Consider the following 20239-nt stretch of genomic DNA (forward strand, 5'->3'; position numbering starts at 1 on the left):
CTAAAAAACTCTTGGAATGATGAAATCAGCAAGGACAGGACAATTGTCATTGCTTGCTTTATGACCTCAGGCATTGCTACAGTGCCTCAGACTGTCTTGGCACCACTAATCCCTAGACTGCTCCTGCTGATCTTAAAGAGGCTTTTGTTGGTAATCAGTATGGACTCTGGAATCCCAGGACACCCATACTAGCCATATGGATCTAAACTCATAAGGAGTGTAAGCAGTAACAAGCACCATGGCCTATCTTGACCCTTAGCAGCTGTTTATATGTAATCATAACTGAGCAAATGACTTTCCAAATGAAAAGGCATGTTTTTGGAACTGATAATAAATCAATCTTTGAAGAACTAGAAATATTTATTAGTTTTATTCTCTGCAGGTTGTAAAAAAACCAAATAAGTAACTCTGCTTTAGAGCCAGATGACTTTCACATAGAGAGATTTAATGGGTTGTACATCAAAAAGTGACATTTTTAATAGTGTTCATATGACAGAGGAACACTTCATTTTTGAAAGTAATATTACAGTTTAATGAACCCTAATTTTTGTTAATTATGAAAGTAAAATGCAGTAGTAATTATAAAAATAAAAATGTATCTATTCTTAATAGGGATAAGGAATAAGGAAAACGTAACTCCGATAGCATGCGTTTCAACAAGATGAAAGAAATAGACTGTTCACATTGCAAAAGTGCTTAATGTAATTTTTAACGCATCTGAAGGAAACTGTTGTGTTATTTTTTACTTGCTGCCAACAATGGAGAGAGAACCACAGTGATACCATGCAAATTAAAATACTGCTCTACAAAAAATAAAATGCTACAATGTTACAAAACCTGCAGTCAGTCACACAAGGCCCAGACCAGCTTATGTTGGGGAAAGACTTTTGTTGACTTCAATGAGGATTGGTTTAGGATATAAAATAAAGACGCATGCTTATACAAAAGGCAGTATTACTGCCAGTGCTATTCACTTACTGTTTTTGTTGAGAGTCTACAGCTACATGTACCCATGTGCAGAAGTAACTGTACCCTCCACAAAAGTTGTTTGTTAAGCAGAAGGAATTATGAGGACCAGGCATAAAGAGGCTATCCCATAGCCAGTCTCAGCATGTATTCACTCCCCACATACTCTTCCTGGTTTCATGCCAGGTTGAAGAGAAAAACGTAGGTGGAGAGCAGAATGAACAGCAAAAGGACTGTGCTTATGGTGTCTCTCTGAACACCTGTTGTCTCCTCTTCCTTTCACAGACTACTGGCTGATGCAGAATTGTCATGATGGTGCAACAATAATGGTAGTAAATAACTAAAATAAATCTAGGTTGGTGCCAGTGTTTTTGATAAAGCAAACAAGGAGCTCAGCTATTTGAGTTTTGAAGAATTTCAAAAATTGGTGAAACTGGTCTCTTAGGAATTATTATTTTCACAATCAATTATAACTAAAACCCTGGATCTGACAAAGAAGATAGCAAAAATGTTTGCATTTCTGTAGCTCTATCTATTTAGAGATCTTAAAGCACCATACAAATGATGCCTGGTTCTGATAATATCACTGTGTGCTTGCAGCATGTTTTCATCTTAGCTCATTCTGCAGCTCAGGCAACTGAGGAGAACACAAGTAAAGACTGAATTCCCTGTTGGCTTTGGCCCCTTTTCATATGTATTGTGGGGTATAAGTGAGAAAAGGGCATGATCAGTTATTTCAAAAGAGGTGATTTGGTGCACCCACAGCATATGCACACAGAAGTATGGGCGTATAAAGATTGGGCAGTTATTAGCAGGGATAAGCGCACAAGGCCTTGGTTCTGAATCACTCTAGACCAAGACAAATTAGGCCCATGTAAGCTAGTTACAGGATAAGTTAGATGTAAACAAAGAGGCAGTTTTACAGGGAATCTGGTGTGTGCCCTACTGAGAATGGTGAGAGAGAGAGAGAGAGAAAGAGAGAGAGAGAATGACTGGGGAGACTGGTGCAGTTAGTGGGGTGGCAGAATACTCTGCTATACTTTGCTGTGGACACTTTTGCATGCACAGCAACAGCTGGGCTGTATTAACTAGCAATGGGGTATGCTAGCAATAAACTATTATATGCTAGTAAGACACGAAGGGTGCGGCCACATTGCAAGTATAGTTGAAATAGACTATGTCTACAAATGGTCATGCTAATGTCCAGTTGGGGGAATACTAATGAGGTGCTGAAATGAACATTCAGCACCTCATTAGCATGTTGCCAGCCGCAGCACTTTGAAAGCGCGTTTTGCTTGTGCACGGCTCGCCTACACGGGCATTGAAATCCTTTTATTCCTATCAGCTGATTTCAACATTTGCAGTGGATTTCGACATTTGCAGCGTCCTTTTGAAAAGGACCCCTGTGTAGCCTAGCTGCATGCGAGCGAAATGCGGCACTTTCGAAGTGCCATGGCCAGCAGCATGCTAATGAGGTGCTGAATATTCATTTCAGCGCCTCATTAGTATTCTCCAATTTGGCCATTAGCATGGCCATTTTGAAGTTTGCCCCTAGTGTAGATGTAGCCATAGTGACCCAAAGCATTTGAAAATTACTCTACCATGAAGCCATATGGAAATACAGTGCAAGGGAATTAGTATGCCTACACCATGCTATGCTAGTTTAAATGGTTTATTCTAGTGATTGGTTCTGGCCTGCCTGTGGAAGTACACGTGCATCCTGAGAGACTATGCCCTCATAACATCAGATAACCATCATGGCCTAGAAGGGATGTCGTCCAGCTATTGGGGAGCATGAAAGCCTGGTCCTTACTGCTGTGAGAACAGCTGGTTCAGAGAGGTGCTGTGTTTTTAACTTGTACAATATTTATTAATGCTGTGCTCTTTTTTTCATTTTTTCTGGGCTGAGGCTAGGTTTTTAAGTAGATTTTAGCAGGAAATGGTTCATTTTCTATTGATTATTTTTACCCATCTTGTAGAATTAATTGGAGATTTAGTGCTCTGCCATAGAGTCCACAGATGTTTGCAAATAAATATGAAAATTAAATCACTCTGAATTAGATTTTCAATAGCATGTAAAGAACTTTGGAGTATGAGACTTTCAATGGGACTTGTGCTCACAAATCTCTTTGATCCTTTTGAAATGCTTGTAATTTCTATAGAGGTCTGCTGAATTTAATATGCAGTCCCATTTGGTTAATCCTTATTAGTTTCCAGGGAACCTTTTAATACATGTATCATGCACACTTCATTCATTTACTCTGAGTGGGGAATTTTCAAAAGTGCCTAAGAGACTTAGAAGCACAAGCTTCATTGAAAAGCAGTGGGACCTCTGCTCTTAAATTCCATAGGTGCTTTTGTTAATCCCACCTGAAAACTTCAGATCCATTTTACAGTCTAGAGTAACATTTGCTTTCTCTCTCTTATGTCTCCCTCTAGAATCTTAGATTGTCACCTTTTCAAGGCATTGAGCACGTCTTGCTGGGTTTGCAAAATGCTTCACAAAATGGGGTTGTGACACTGGGATATCTGGATACTATATATTACATTATAAAAAAAATAAGAAGCTCTAGAGATGAGTGTAAAATGGCTTGGATCTGGTGTGGACACCAAATATCTAGCAAATGCCTCCAGTCCATCCGATTTCTCCCTTATCAACATCCCTCTCCCCAAATATGTAGTACATAGGAAATTTTCCTGGACCATTGTGGGGAAAGGGAATGAGCACATCTTTAAGATGCAGGGCAGGGTCAGGGGAATTTTGAGCAGTGGTGGGTGGATGGTTGTGGAGATGTACATAGGACATAACTTAGCTTGCATCCTTCAACAGGTTGAACTTCTCTAGTCTGGAACTCTCTCATCTGGCTGCATTGGTAATCCAGCATGATTTTAGTTAGCTGGACAACCACATATCATGGGTGTAGCGAAGTTTTCTGGTCCCATAAAGTTCATTTCCAGCCACCGGTCCTGTATCTCGGTGTTCTGTGCTGTTTTTAGCTGTAATTTATCTCTAAATGTCTCTAAGAGCCCAGTAAACAGTGGAAGAGTCGGTAATGCTGCCAGAGTATATTGATCTCTCATGGTTCGGCAAATTCTCTCATTTGGCACTGGTCAGGTCCCAACGGTGCCAGGTGAGAGTGGTTCAACCTGTACTTGCAGAGTGATTATTGTAAACCCACTGATGTTTTTCCCCTATGATTTTACCTGCAAGAATCTACAACCTGGGTGTCTGAGCTCTAGCAGCTGCCAGAGGATGGCACCAGCTGAGCTCCATGATAAATAAATGTTTTAATTCAGCAGTTTACATCTAGTCCAAGTGTTAGTTAAATGTGCATCGTTGCCTCAAGATCTTTATCTTATGTGTTTCTTTTTGCTGGAGCTGAGAGCCTGATCTATCAGATTTTATATTTTAGTTACTTAGTGCTTCTTTAGTTCCAATGTATTGAGTGACTTATCCAATGCCTCAGCAGAAGTATGTGGCAGAACTGGAACCAGAATGGCAAGATCATTTTGACACCTCACCTTGTGGATTTTCAAAATCATAGGCATACTGTAGATATGTTAAAGACCCAACACTTAACTTCCCTACCCCTCACCCTGCCCTTTCTGCTCTTCCTTGTGACTTGCCAACCTTGATAACATTTCTTCTGATTTGTCAACCTTGATATCAATTTTTGAACCTCTGTGCTTTGTATATTGAGTCTGTTCTGGAATGGCTGTGATCTGAAGAAGTGGGTCTGTGCCATGAAAGCTCGTCACCTAATAAATTATTTTGTTAGTTTTTAAAGTGCTACATGGCTGCTTTTTTGTTTTGTTAGAATACAGACTAACATGGCTACCTTTCTGTTGCTATAGTTATGTTAAATAACTTGCCCAAAGTTTTTTTATCAAGTTAGTTGTGAAGAACAGACCACAGACTATAGTTGATCTTATTTCCTGTCATACTCTGCTGTTTATTACTAATTTCCTCATCATAGCAAAGTTTATCAAATTAATAATAAAAAAGTTTGAAATATCAAAACTCATGCAGTTATTTAACTCTCTGTATATATTATGTTTTGGGCAAAATAACTTTTAACTCCAGCAATTATGGGTCAAATTAAATTTGGAAAAATGATTCGGGTGCTCAAAACCTGAAAAGATATTATTTTATTGATAGAGCACTAGCTTATATTTTGGTGGGCTTCTGTTACTTATTGTGTTAGTGGTTAGTATGAATATCATGTTTTTGTTGTATTACGTATCCAAGAAAATGCAATTTTTTCTATTCCTTTTAAAATCAAATTACAATGTGACATTCAATAAAATATCTTTTGTGCAGCTAATAAAAATGGGCTCCCATCTCACCGCTTTGACAAATAAACCCCACAAGTCAAAATACTGCCTCTGATACAGTTTATAGCATAAGCTTTCATGTCAGCCTTTCCTATAAAAAGCCCCATTATTTATTAATAGCCTTCTATGTTTTAAAAGTTTCTTTTTCTTGTGTGGAGAAAAAATCATTTGCCTTTTAATGGGGTGTCAGATTTGTTTTCCAAACCTTCTAAAAGGTTATCGTTGTTACATATGGACAAGTGCTTTTTTCAGAATCAATGTAAACTCTGTTACCAGGGTAATTTACTGCAGTCCCCTGGTAGCCGTACGGAAAACTTAATTTCACCATTTTGCAAAGTGGAGGGGTGGAACCCTTTCCATGTGGTTAACTATTTTCACATGGAGCAAAAAAGAAAAATGCATGCTTCTAGCACATACTAAATAACTGATGGGCTCTTACCTTGTATTTGAGTTTAGGGCATAATGGCAGTCTGATTGGGTTCATGGTGCAGAAAGATGACTGAACCAATTAGGGGTATCATAAAACCTTTTGGCAATTAACTCCAAACAAGCCAAGAGATTCAAGCTAATGCTAACAGGGAATGATAAAACCTTGTTAAATTGCAAACCAATATATACTGATATCTGAGCCATATTTCTGATGTCAGAGAAATCTGCATTGAGAGTGGAGAAAATTATTTTATGAAGGATCCAGAGGTGTCAGGTTTGAGCCTGGCTTGCAGTTTGAGTTAAAAACCAACGTTAGACCACAACAAATATCAAATTCAGTCTTATACACTTAATTATGCTTGTATTAGTGACCAGTGTTTCATATTTCAAAACAGCCATATTAGACAGTGTTTTTCTCATATATGTGATACTTGTCTTTATTAAAAGAGATCAAAACAGACGCTATTGTTTCTTTTTACTGCCCCCTGCCTAAGTTAAATTTGTGTATGTAAATTACATTTTTAGTGACATTTTCATATAGATGTCATAACCAAGTAACCTGTCAGAGGTAAGTGTTTAGAGGTAAGGGTTGTAGAGGGCCTGTAGGGGCAGGTCTCTACTTTGGAATTCAGAATGATTTGAGTTCCAGAATTAGCTCTGTTAGGGTAGGTCTATGTTGCAAAGTTATTTTGAAATAAAAGCTGTTATTTCAAAATTATTACCCTATTGTCTACACAAAGAACCCGCTATTTCAAAATATTTTTGAAATAGCGGTTGTCTTATTTCAAAATTGGTAAACCTCATTCTACAGGGAATAGTGCCTACTTCAATATTGCTATTTCAAAATAGGTGCTGTTCAGACAGGGAATAGAGCATACTTCTAAATAAGCCATAGCGTGTCCAATGGCCCTATTTCAAAATAGGCTGTATTGTGTGTAGATGCTGTATTTTGAAATAGCTGAATGCTATTTCAAAACGCATTTTTATATGTAGCTATTTTATTTCAGAATAAGCTATTTTGGAATAGCTCTTCAGGAGTAGCTTATTTTGAAATAAGGCTGCAGTGTAGACATACCCTTCATGGCCTACTCATTTCATCTCTTTTTGCTTCCACGTCTCTGTTTATAAACTAGAATCAAATTATTCCTACCTTCTTTGGAAAGTGCTTTGAGTTTGTGGGTGAAAAACAGGTGAGGTAAAAATTAGGCGTTCCTTCCAGATGAATCCAAATCATGGCTACAATCCTAACACCTTTGATAATAACAAAAAATTATTTTATTTCAAAGTTTGTTGAAGAAGGTTTATACTAGAGATTTTATTGCTTTTAATGTTCTAATGTGTAGCTCCCAGACCTCTCTTAAAAGAGGGTGTTTTATACAAAAAATAATGTTGGAATATTATTATTTAAAAAGAGAAAGCAGAATAACAGTCTGTTGAAATTTCCTATTTAGCAGCTTTAACAGTGCTGCCAACTCCCGTGATTTTATCATGCATGTTGCAATATTTGGTACTTTTCTTAAAGCCTCAGATTCCAGGATCATGTGATTGAGACTTTCAGCAGTATTTAAATAAGACTAGCTTTCAGCCCTTATGTGGCAGAGGACATCTCAAAAACATGTACTCTAAAGGTATGCTCCCAGATGGCAAATAATATAAATCTGAAAGTTATTATTTTAAAAAAAAACTCATGATTTTTAAACCGGTCTTGTGACTTTGGGCACTGAGCTTAATATTGAATGCCCAGGGCTGGCAATTGTGTATCTGTGCCACTATGAATTCCATGCTTGGTCTCTAGCGGTGCATTAAGTGTGGGCACTTTAAAAGTGTTCCTCATTTGATTCACTTCATTAAAATCAACAGCTAGATACATGGTTTTGAACCAGTAGGCAAGTACTTTACAAAATCATATGGCAAGGGACTTACCTGCTCATCTCCAACTTGATGACAAAATGCCCATTGACTTAGAGGCAGGCCCTGGCTTTAACTCTGTTCCACCAAGGAAGACAGAAGGTGGAAGAAATGGGCTGAAAATTGAACTCCCATGGGGTTTTGTAGTGTACAACCTTCTGGTTTCAAAGGTGAGCATATTGGCAGTCCTAGTGGCTGTGAGTCCTGGAAGCACACAATGGTTCTGAATACCACTGGCTTGAGATAGGAGAGAAGGTGCCTCAGGGATTCCACTCACTTCTTCTGTGTTTACTTGGCTCCTTTCAGACACCATTTCTGCTCCTTCCTACCCTTTGCACCAGGCATCGGAGAAAGTACAAGACATCACAAGGTTTGTCTACATCATCATCAGTCACCAACAGCTGGGTGTCTGACTCAAGCCGGCAGGGCTTGGGCTAAAAGTCTTTAATTGCTGTATAGACATATGGGCTGCTGCCTGTGCGCTGAGATCATCTCAGCTGGTGGGGATCTAGAGCCCAAGACTGAACATCCATACCAAAATTAGGTAGTGCTTTAGCTTGATCCCCTTAGCCCATGTCAGTGGGCACAGGCCAGCCACAGTTTAATAGCAATGCAGACATATTTATAGTTACATTCCTAAGTGAATTTCACAAACCTAACAAAATCCTCACTTGTTCTCCACGGTACGATGTGGAAACACCATTGCAAGCAGGGCTTATTCTTGTTCAACCCTATAAATGGTAATGCCAGAAAAAACAGAGGAAGAAAAATTGGGAAATTTTATTCAACGAGCAATACAACATCAGCTCATGTCCCCTAATCACCAGAGCCATATACAGTTTGAACCTCTCTATTGCGGCACTCCCTCGTCTGGGAACATCTGTAATTTAGTATGATTTTACTTAGTTGGATGACCACTTACCAATGGGGGTGGCCAAGTTTACAGTGGTCCCATAAAGTTTGTTTCTAGCTACCAGACTAAGCTTTTGGTGTTTTGTGCTGTTATTTAGCTCTAATTTACCCCTAAATGTCATATAAGAGCCTAGTGAACAGTGGAAGTGTTGGTAATGTGCTAGACAATATTGACCTCTTGCAGTCCGGGAAGTTTTCTCATTCAGCACTGGTCAGGTCCTGAGGGTGCTGGACTAAAGAGGGTCAACCTGTACTGTAGCTTAGTTCACAACTTTTAAAAACTATGCAAGCAAACGCTTGCCCTATTTTTGAAATATTCCCAAGCATAAAGGAGACGGTCAAAAAGGCTATGTCTACTGTGGTACAGCTAACCTTGTTCCTGGGCTCCAGGCCTCTGTTCAGCCCACTAGCCCCACAGCCAGGGTGATGTTTCCCTTCTTTAGATGTGGGGGGGGGTGGTGGTCTGGGGGGAACTCTCACCACGGACACCGCAGCTTTTCTCTCTGGGCCACTTCCCCAGAGGATTCCCACCCCCACGTACCTCCTCCAGGTAGTGGCAGCAACAGTAGCAGCAGCCTGTTCCCCCTCCTGGATCAGCTCCCCCTGTGTGATCAGTCCATTCTGGCCTCCCACCAACTGTCAGGGACACCTGCATAGGGGCCTTAGCCCTCTGCTGCTGAGTACTCCTCCCCTTCTCTGCCGTTTCCAAAAACTTCCCTTGCTTCTCTCCTCTCACATCCTATATTCTCCTCTATCACCCTCCTCCCCCAATGGGCAAAGGGGTTTTTAAGGGCAGTCTTAAGTGGGACCAGCTGACCCCAATTGACCCAGGGCAGCTTCCTCCCCAGCTGCTTCCACTGTGCTTATTTGCCAGCCCTGTTTCGTCCTCTTGTACTCACCCCCCAGCCAGCTTTACCCCACCACACTACATTACAACGATCCATTGACAGAAGTTACTGTGGGAAGATGTCTTCTGACAAAACTTCTTTCAACAGATTGCAGCCAGATAGAAAAGTGGATCAAAAAAGCATTCCACTCTGTCAAGTTAGAGCATCCACACTGCCTGGCCACTCTCTCGACAGAACAACCAACCAGAAGCACAGCAGACAGGCCTGCCAGGTGATCCGAAAGCCCTGTCTGTCAACAGAGGTCCCCCTTGCCCTGGATCATCCACGATACTTTTCTGTTGACAGATCGTGTACAGAAAAGTGTTCTGCCTTGCAGGGGCAGAGGCAGGAGTCTATCTACAAAAGTGCCATGTTCTGTTGATTTACTGTCAGCAGAACACATTTTTAGTGTGGACGCACTGTGAGTTTTGTTAACAAAATAAGCATTTTGTCAAAAAAAAAAACCCTCCAGAGTAGACATAGGCAAAGAGTTTTGCATTTGTTCTTTCTGCTGTACCAAGAGATTTTGGTTTAGTTGTTTTGAAATATCTTACAGCACCTTAACTGAAGACTTGCAAAAAATCCTCCAAAGGTGTTGAAAATCAGAAGAATTCTCTCTCTCTTAATTGGACATAGAAAGGATAGTGACAGTACTAGGATGCTCTAGCATACATAAAACTGCAATTAGTTTAAAGAGTAAAGGTTTAATTAAATAAAAAAAACATAACTTGGATTTAAAAAATCCATTATGGCTAAACAAAATGGCAGATAGAGGGATGATGGAATGGAAGATTCCATTTCTGAGAAAACCAGGGTGATGTAGTTAGTCCATCTTCTTTGACAGCCGCTTGCCGTAAGAAATGACTCAGCAAAATGCCCTAACTGTGATTAACAGCTGACAGTTACATACCAGGGCATCTCTTGCAGAAGATACCAGTTACGTGTAAGGACATGAGACTTGACAGGTCAAGGAGTGTAGCTAGCAGGAAGCTGAAAGCTGATTGAGCCCGAGAGAGCTACCAGTATATAAGACTGACAGACAACAGGCTAAACTCATGGGCTATGTCTACATGGGCAGCTTCTGTCAACAAAACTGGGTTTGGTTGACAAAACTCGCTGAGTGTCTATACGGCTAAAGCGCTCTGTCAAGTGTTTGTTGACAAAGCTCAGCTGCCCAGCTGGCAGCATTGTTCCTGTTCCCAATCAGGTGTAATGCCTCTGTTGACAGTGTTTTTTCAACATAGTGCCCGTGTATACACTTTGGCTAACAGAGAGGGCTTCTGGTTCCCTGGGCAGCTCTAGTTGCACAGCTTCTGGTCAGCCATTCTGTCGAGTGAGGGCAGGGCAATCTGGCTGCTCTCTGTCAATAGAGCATCTTGATCTTTCGATCTGCTTTTGTGTGTGTAGATGCTATCTGTTGATGGAGGTACTGCTGAAGTTTCTCTTCCGACGGTAACCTCTGTCAGCAGAAGCGGCCTTTGTGGGGATTGATGGAGAGCAGATGCTACATGACACCTATGAAGAAGAAACTACCTGAGAAGCAGCAGCAATAGCCACTGTATTCTAAGGTCATATGGCAATGGCTTCCTTAGTGGTTGTAGCAACCGAAAAGACTGTAGCCTCAACAACCACAGCAGGCACCATCTCCACAACGCCATGGACAGAACAGAAGGACCAATAGACAAATCAGAGAGAATTTGAATGGGGGAATATAAATATGATTTTTATTCCTATTTGTTGAAGAATGTATGGCTTTTGCTTGTCAATAAAGCTGGATGCATGCAGTCTGTATGAGATCGTCTCCTATCCATAAGGGTACGTACCTGGCCAGCACTTACTGGATGAATGTTTAGTTATTAAATGGCAATTGTTAAATATTAGGGCTGTGTCTATACATGCCTCTCCCTTCTGGAAGGGGCATGTTAATGAGGCACTCAGGAACAGATTAATGAGCCATTGACATGCATATTCAGTGCCTCATTAGCATAATGGTGGCCAGTCACGCTTCAAAAGTGCTGCTTTCAAAACGCAGACTGGGTGTATAGACACGGGCACTTCGAAATAAACCTCACACTTCGAAATTCCCTTATTTCCAATCTGTTTACTGTTGTTAGTAAAGTACTCTGCATACATTTTTGTTTGCTTTTTAACATATAATATTTTTAATACCTAATCTTTTTTTTCTTTAGTGGTATGCATTGCTAGGTATACCTCTCTATTATCCAGAATATTTGAATATCCAGCAACCTCCTGTTCCTGGGGCTGCTGGATATCTAAAAGTTTACTGTATTGTTATATACTACAGAGCCTGTGTCTTTCATATGCCTTGCCAATTCATTTTTTTAACTATAACTGTTATTGTTTTAACTCCTGCTCTGTAATTGTACCCACTCATTTCTTTGAATGAATACTTCTTTCACTTCCAGAGAAATCACAGCTTGTGTGGCTATTCTTGATCAGAGGTCTATATGGGTGTACTTTCAAGGGACAGCAAGGCTAGCTTGCTCTCCCTGGCAATTCCTTTAGAGTAGGCCACCATGGTTGTTTTGTTACCAGTTTAGATAAATTGTACAGTAAGGTTGAATATTAAAAGCCTTGTTTTTAGGTAACATGACTGGTTTTAATTTCATAGAAGCTAAATCTTCTGGTAACACCACAATACAAGCAGAAGGCTGTTACACTTTATGGCTGTGTCTACACTAGCACAAATCTTTGAAATGGCCATGCAAATGGCCATTTTGAAGATTACTAATGAGTCACTGAAATGCATATTCAGCGCCTCATTAGCATGCCACCAGCTGTGGCTCTTTGAAATTGTCACTATTCGCTCCTGCGTGGCTCGTTTAGAGAGGGATCCTTTTTGAAAGGACCCTGCCCACTTCGAAATCGCCTTATTCCTATTAGCAGATCCCCTAACCCTATCAGCAGATAGGAATAAGGGGATTTCAAAGTTGGTGGGGTCCTTTTGAAAAGGAACCCCGTGTAGACGAGCCACACAGGAGCAAAACGCAGCCATTTTGAAAAGCCACGGCTGGCAACATGCTAATGAGGCGCTGAATATGCATTTCAGTGCCTCATTAGTGATCTTTGAAGTGGCCATTTGCATGGCATTTTGAAGATTTGTGCTAGTGTAGATGTAGCCCATGTGGGCTCATCACTAGAGAAGGTATATGACATACCATTGCCCATTGGTTTCAATCACGACTATTTGCTCATGGAAGAGGATTGTAGTGACCGAGGAATGTGAGTTCACTTCCAAGTTCTGTAGGAGTATGTATTCTTGTGGTTATAAGCCTTTCTGCCTCTGGACCCCTAACTTGTTTCTGTGCCCTGCTGCTTGCATGTAAATCCCATCCCTGCCTTCTCCACCCTTCTCCCTCTCTATTCTTGTCTGTCCTCCACCACCTGGTTCTTTCCCCCACATCTTCCAGTTCCTGATCCCCTTTTGCTCTACTGCAAGGTTTGCATTTCACTTTAATGTAGTCCTGTTTGAACAAGGCTTGTTAATGAGAACCAGGAAGGTTTTAGTTCACACCAGCAGCATCGGCCTGGTGGACCTACTGCACACTATTTTGTATATTCCACTATTCACACCTCTGTATTCCGAAATGTGGGGCAGCATCGACATGCCCTGAGGTACATCTTCTCTCAGCTTCTATTATGTTTCTAATCTCTCTCCAGGATGGTAATGAATGATAATGAGTTACAATCTTTTCTCTGGGTTCTTGCTGGTGCATCAGTGACAGTCATTGTTATAATAATGATATAAGCATTGAAGCATTGCACCAAGTAAACATAAATAACATGCAGAAAATAAGCAGTCTTACTCAGTGGTTCCTTGTCAGACAGGGCTCTGTGGAATTGAAAATACTGGAAAAAAAATCTGGTTCTGATTCTGCAGCCTTTACTGAGGTCAGAGATTCTTTCTCATGCAAATAGTTCAGTATTTATGGATGAGATTGAACAGTCTGGTATGTAACTGGCCTGATGATTTTTACTGTGCAGAAACCAAAAATTAGCTCTGCTGTACCAGTCCCCTGGGGACAGACTGCTAGGAGGGGCAGTAGTTTTTAGACTGGTGATTCTGAAGCAGTTTAGATTCTTCAGGCCCAATTTTCAAAAGTGCTCAGAGCTTCTAATCTAGACCACATTTTCAAAAGAGCTCATTTCCTATTGCCACATATGAATAGGCAGATTTTCAACTGTACACTGAGCAGCTCCCACTGGGATGAGCTCCATGGGGGCTGCTGAATGCTGAGAACTTTTCCAAATCTGGCCTTAGGATTTAAGAATAGTGAAGTTGCCAAAGGACAGGTGAGAGTTTGCCCTCCGGTGCAGCCCTTCGTACAGCAGGAAATATGTTTATTAGGAATGTTGGGATATCAATGTCACAGGACACCTGCTGTGACAGGACACATCTTACATTTTCACAGGCTCTTCATGGGGCTCTCCTCTGGGTATATTTCATTTAATCAGTTTCCTTCTGTTGCAAGTTCCCTGGGCATTGGTGCACCTCTGTCCCTCTTATTCTCTGCTTATCGCATATAACAGTTTAGTCTCCCGAGGGCTAATTTCAGTTGTTGGGTTTAGCCTCTGGGTTCAGAACCTGTGATGTATGAGAAGTCAGACTAGATGATCTGCCAGTTCTTTTTGGCATTAGAAACTGTTACTCTGACTTGTTACCTTACATTTGTACTACTTTCCCAACAACACAGCATACAAATAGGAAACCATAATATAGAAGTTATAATACACACAGCTCAATTCATATATGTATGTCCTCTCACTTTCCCTCCAAGCCACCCATCTTGCTAATTACAGAGATGCTGTAAATGCTGTGATACTATATGGTGTTTGGGAGACACTTTAGGATATTATGAATATTCATATTTGTAGAATGGCAATAATTTGGGGCAGATACGCCATAAGTATCTGCAAAAATATTATAATCAGCCAAATATGATAATTTTAATTCTATGTTTGTATTTCGGGTCATGGATATATGTGTAGGTCTGTATTACAAAGCTTGTGCTGTGCTTCTGGGTAGCACCCACACACAGCTTGCCTTGCCTGCTTGACGGCTCTTCACAGACCATCGGTTATTCAGCTGACCCACTGAGATAAGGCCAGGGACACACCTTATGGCTCAGCAAGGCATGTAGGGACATTCCTGTGGACAGAACTCTAATGGTTCCAGCCCATGTATTGGGCAGCTTGTGTTTGGGACAAAGGAATTAGAAGACACATGGCCAAAGAAATATAAAAGGAACCTGCATTTTGTCTTATTTCCTGTTTCTTACCTCTGGGGTGGGGGTGGGGTGGGGTGGGGGAAAACAGTGCTGTAACAACTTAAGGACTGACAAATGTAATTAGCTTTCGTGGGACAGACCCACTTCTTCAGATTTGCAGATTGGAGTGGACGGTTAGAATCCAGGGTTAATATAGCAGGGAGGGAGAGGGAAGGTGGGGTGGGGGTGGAAGGAGAGGGAGAAAAAGGGGGAGTCAACTGTCACTGTTCTTCTTACCTCTGGAGTAAACTTTCTACAAATTAAACTCTGAGCAAAGGCCTGAATGACTCATCGAAGCTCTGGACTTCCAAGCCAACAAAACCACCAACACAGCTACCTGATATATGGACACTTTGGATCTTTCTAGGTATGTGACTGCTTTATCATTTAACATCTCTCTTCTTGTTCTTGCTTTTTTTCCTTTATAATAAATCTTTAGTATTAGATGCCAAAGTATTGGCTGGCAGTGTGTTAATTTGGGTGTGATCCAAATCTTGGGTAATAAGTCTGGCCCTTTGGGGTCAGATGAACATGCTGCATATATGAGCAGAGTTTTGTAAATCATTTCTCACTGTACTGGGCCAAGGTGCTGCCTGGGAATCAAAGAACTGGAATACAATGGAAGGGGCAGTGTGATTTCTTTTTTGCATCTTGGTAACCATGTTGGGGTTCAGAAGCACAGTTTGCGATTGGTTGGGAAGTTTAACTTCAATGTTACCCACTAATCTGGGAGTATCCACTCTCTATTGCAGCCTGCCCTGATCTTGGCATTTCCACTGAGGGCTGCCCCAGGCATGCCCAATCACAGATGCTTTATAGCCATTGGCTTCCTCAGTCCTCCTTCAAACATTTCCCACCTGGAACCTTCCCTCCAAGTTCCATGCAAATTGCTATAGTGAACATTTTTGTCTAAACTGGAACATTCTCAGGAAATGACAACGAAAGCAGCAGGAACCCAGCTGAAGCCAATATAATATTTTATTTGAGATAATATTCAACTCAATTTTGGAGGCTATTAGCTGAGCAATGGTCAGCTGCTTAGGGATAATTTATTTGCCCTAAAAAAACATTATGGCTATGTCTACACTAGCACACTAGTAACCTATTTTGAAGTAAGAACATCGAAATAGGCTACTTCGATGTGTATCGTCCACACGTCCGCCAGGGCTGGTGCCATCAACGTTCAACGTCGAAGTAGCGATGGAGAACGTTGAAAGGAGTCGCCCCGGAAGGAAATGTGGAGCGTCCACACACACAAGTGCTCCCCGTCGAAATAAGGGGCCAGCAAAGCCCCAAGCCACTCCCTTAAAGGGCCCCTCCCAGACACACTCGGCTTGCACAGCACGAGATCCACAGAGCCGACAACCGGTTGCAGACCCTGTGCACGCAGCATGGACCCTCGGCTGCAGCAGCAGCAGCAGCAGCAGCAGCCAGAAGTCCTGGGCTAAGGGCTGCTGCACGTGGTGACCATAGAACCCCGCAGGGGCTGGAAAGAGCGTCTCTCAACCCCTCAGCTGATGGCCACCATGGAGGACCCCGCTATTTTGAAGTAGCGGGACATGGATTGTCTACACACGCCCTACTTTGACACTGAATGTCGAAGTAGGGCGCTATTCCCATCTTTGGATGGGAATAGCAATTTCGACATCTCGCCGCCTAATGTCGATTTCAACGTTGAAATAGCACACGGTGTGTGTAGACGCGACACATGCTATTTAGATGTTGTGATGGCTACTTTAAAGTAGCTGGCTAGTGTAGATGCACCCTATGAGAAGAATAAGCCATCAGTTTTTATGGAACACTCACTTCTAACCCTTTTTTCTAAGGAGCTGGAAGATTAATAACGTTGTTTGTTCCACACACTGTTTGTGTTTGTTTTGTTTCTGCATGCGAGAATAAAATATGCAAAGCACTGCATCTCTCTCTTTGGCTGTGTCTACACTAGTTCCCTACTTCAAAGGGAGCATGGTGAGTAGGGTGTTGGGAAATTATTAATGAAGTGCTGCGCTGCATATGCAGCACTTCATTAAGCTAATTCTCCCCTGTGGCAACCTTAAAGCAGCAAATTTTGAAGTGCCGGCTTGCATCTATCTGCAGTTAACTGCCCAGTACTTCAAAGTGCCCGGGGCACTTTTAGAGTTGTAAAGGGACTTTGAAGTAGCCCAGGCACTTTGAAATACTGGTAGGTTAGCTACAGCTATGCGCAAGCCAGCACTTCGAAGTTTGCCGCTTCGAAGTTGCCACAGCAGAGGATTAGCTTAATGAAATGCTGCATATGCAGGGCAACACTTCATTAATTATCTCCTGAAACCCTACTTACCACGCTCCCTTCGAAGTTGGGGGCTAGTGTAGACGCAGCCTTTGAGACCCATTCTTTGCATTATCAACATAGCACTTTTTCATTTTTAATTGGTTTATTGCCACTCCTCTGTTCCTCAAACCCAGCAGTTATATTTTTTCTGAAGTCACAATGATATATACGACTAGATGAGGGCAGCCTCCCTGTTTGACTAACTCCAAACAGCAACAGCTGTCTGATATCATATCGGAAATCGAGAAACACCCTCCTCCTTCCTGCTGTTTCTCAGCCTTTAGTGTCTTTCGGAGTTGCACACTCCAGGAGCACCTTTATGTACCTTTGGGTCAGCAGCCATATTTTTCATCCTCTTTTCAGCAAGAAGGTGGAACTTTCAGGATTACAGAGTCTCAGCCCTGCTTTGAAAGGGCTGTCACCAGCTATCTGAGACAACTGTCCTGGGAATGGTATCAGACTGTGACAGTATGGCAGATGTGTGGAGGGTCACTGTAGTATCTGTGGATGCACAATGTGGATAGCAGGATAATTATAATACTTCTATACTTTAATCATCACCTGCTTGCTTCAGAAGAGAATTTCAGTAAGTGCGTATTACTAATAATTTTTGTTAGAGGAAATCTGGTCTTCCCTGAAATCTTAAATTACAACATTTGCTTGATGGGAGTTTTGATCCTGTTCCAACCAGCAGAGCTCCTGTTTCACTTTGTCATTTAATTATAGATTTAGCCACACTTCCCAGCCAATAAGAACCTTAATAGATGGCCACTTAATCTAATACTGATCTATTAAAAACTACACACACCATTTTAAAGTGTTGGACAACAGATGGAATCGACAGTTTTAATAGATAGCAACTAACATCATCTCCTGATCTACACCACTGTATTGGATTTCAAGCAACTGATATCAGTGTGGACATGTGCAGATATGGGGCTCGCACTCAGAGTCAGAAATTCAATCAATATCCAGTCTCTCAATAGACTTTTACTAGATTATATCAGTTAGAAGTGACCATCTGGCCTAATCTTGGGAGTTCTGAGGTATCATGTAGATCTTTTTCACTAATGTCATTTTTATTTGGTTAACATTAATAAACTGTGGAAAATAGTGCAAATCCTGCACTCTGCAGCTGTAACTCAATTTTTGTCTTTTGTGTGAGACAAGTCAAACATCTGGTGAGAGAGTGAGGGAGCATATGAGGAAGACACAATAGCTCTGAAGATTTTACTGACTTCCTGATGTTACAAAATGATAAAAAGTGGCAGCCTTTTTTATTTGCTACAAAAAGATTTGACTAAAAGGCACCCCATGTCTAACTTAATCATTTAGCAAATAACCGATATGAAGGTGAATATGTAGGGAGCATTCTGAGAGAGAAAATATATAGAGCAGTGTATTCCTGTGGCCAAAAAAGAATGTACATTACATATTTATCTCTTGGATTTATGCAATAAATAATCTTGAACTTTTAATTCATTACAGTCAATATATATAGCAAATCTGTGATCAGCATTTTAACCCCATCATATCCCGAGTGTTTATTAACTGCTGATTTTTTTATAGCTGAGTCAAGAGCATTTTCTTTGCTTTTATTTGTTCCATCTTCAAAAATTTCTTGTCATACTTTTTTTTTTTTATTTGGCTGAATCTGAGATGTGTTACAAGAGCTCTTCTCACAAAGAGAAAGGGGAGGGTAAACATCCCCAGATCTGATTATGCATCTGATTACTAACTGGGAGGAAGGCAGTTTAGTTATGCAAATTCATGTTGCTGGGTTTTTATTTTGCAAATAAAAACCCAGAGTGATTTGGAAATGAGTCTGATATTAATGGAACTCCCTTAGTGCAGGTGATAAGTGTTTCTGATGTTGACTCATTTCTAATCATGTGCAATATTTTAAGCCGGGGGTGAAGGAAAAGCTCTTATTGATCAGGCAGTTCTAAAGACCAGGTGTTTCTTCATCCTCTTAGTGCTCCATGCCACAGTCACTGTTCTGCCTAATCAAAATGTTGGTTGGATGCCTCTTAAACACCTTATGCAATAGAAGGGAATCACCGCAACATCACTTCTCACTTGGGGTTAAGTGTGCGCCTTACCTAGCAATCCTTGCAGATAAGAGAGTGAGACTAGAATGGGAACCTTATTAAATATACAATAATTGCCGTGCTTGTGAGTTTTCCTCCTATAATACAGTGATAATAAATTTTACCCTTTGTCTTGTTACTTGAATGAAAATTATGGATGAGGAGAAATGCACAGGCAATTTTTAAATACTTATTATTTACAAATTTCACATATAAGTGACACTAGCTAAATTTAGGTATTTATCTATCTGTCTGAAAATGCATACTAAAGGAATAGACAGCACTAAAACAATCCCCTTTCTTTCCACTTGTTCCATAAAATGTTTGCCATAAAGAAAACAAAATGTATAAAATGTCAGAAAAATCTCTGCCAAAGTTAAAATAATACACAAGTAAACAAAATGATTGGTTGTTAACATTATTGGGGAGAAACACTTTTGTGATGGCCTAGTTTGGAAAGAGGCTTTTTTTGTTTGTTTGTTTTTTCTGAAAATGTTTTACCGTGTAAATTTCCTGCTTTTTCAGGTTTTGGGTCTTTTTTGCTAAAAATAGAATTTAAGAAAAATATTTCACAGAGAAATTCTTACTGTCTTCTGGGTAGCTCTACAAACAGGATGAAAGTGTGCACAATAATCATTTTTCTAAAAGAGCCTACAACATTTCTTCAGTTTTCACCCTGAAAATCTGGCCACTGCCTGAAATTCTAGCTTATTATTTCTAATCTTCAGTGGAAGACTGAAAAACCATTACAAGTGATGTGTAAATTCTGGACATTTATTTGTTTGTTTATTTTATAATTATTTTAATCATGAAACCCCTAGTAAGCTTCCTATTGACGAGATGTTATACTTTGCAAATTACATCTCTGCTTTCATTACATGAATGTAGAGTATATATTTTTTTTACGTTCTGTTTTTCACTGTAGTTGGCAAATTAGAATGCAGATAAGAGATTCATAGTTAATTTTCAACAGCTAGAGCAGCATGTCTTGATCTATAAAGTACTGGAAATCTGGAGCTACGAATTCCTTGATATGGACAAGCCAAGCAGCTTAGAAATTATAATTATAAGTTACAAGTGTCTTAAGGGTTGTTCTTCTGACATAAAACTAAT

The sequence above is a fragment of the Carettochelys insculpta genome, chromosome 1 (genome assembly GCF_033958435.1).
Source record: "Carettochelys insculpta isolate YL-2023 chromosome 1, ASM3395843v1, whole genome shotgun sequence".
Lineage (NCBI taxonomy): Eukaryota > Metazoa > Chordata > Testudines > Carettochelyidae > Carettochelys > Carettochelys insculpta.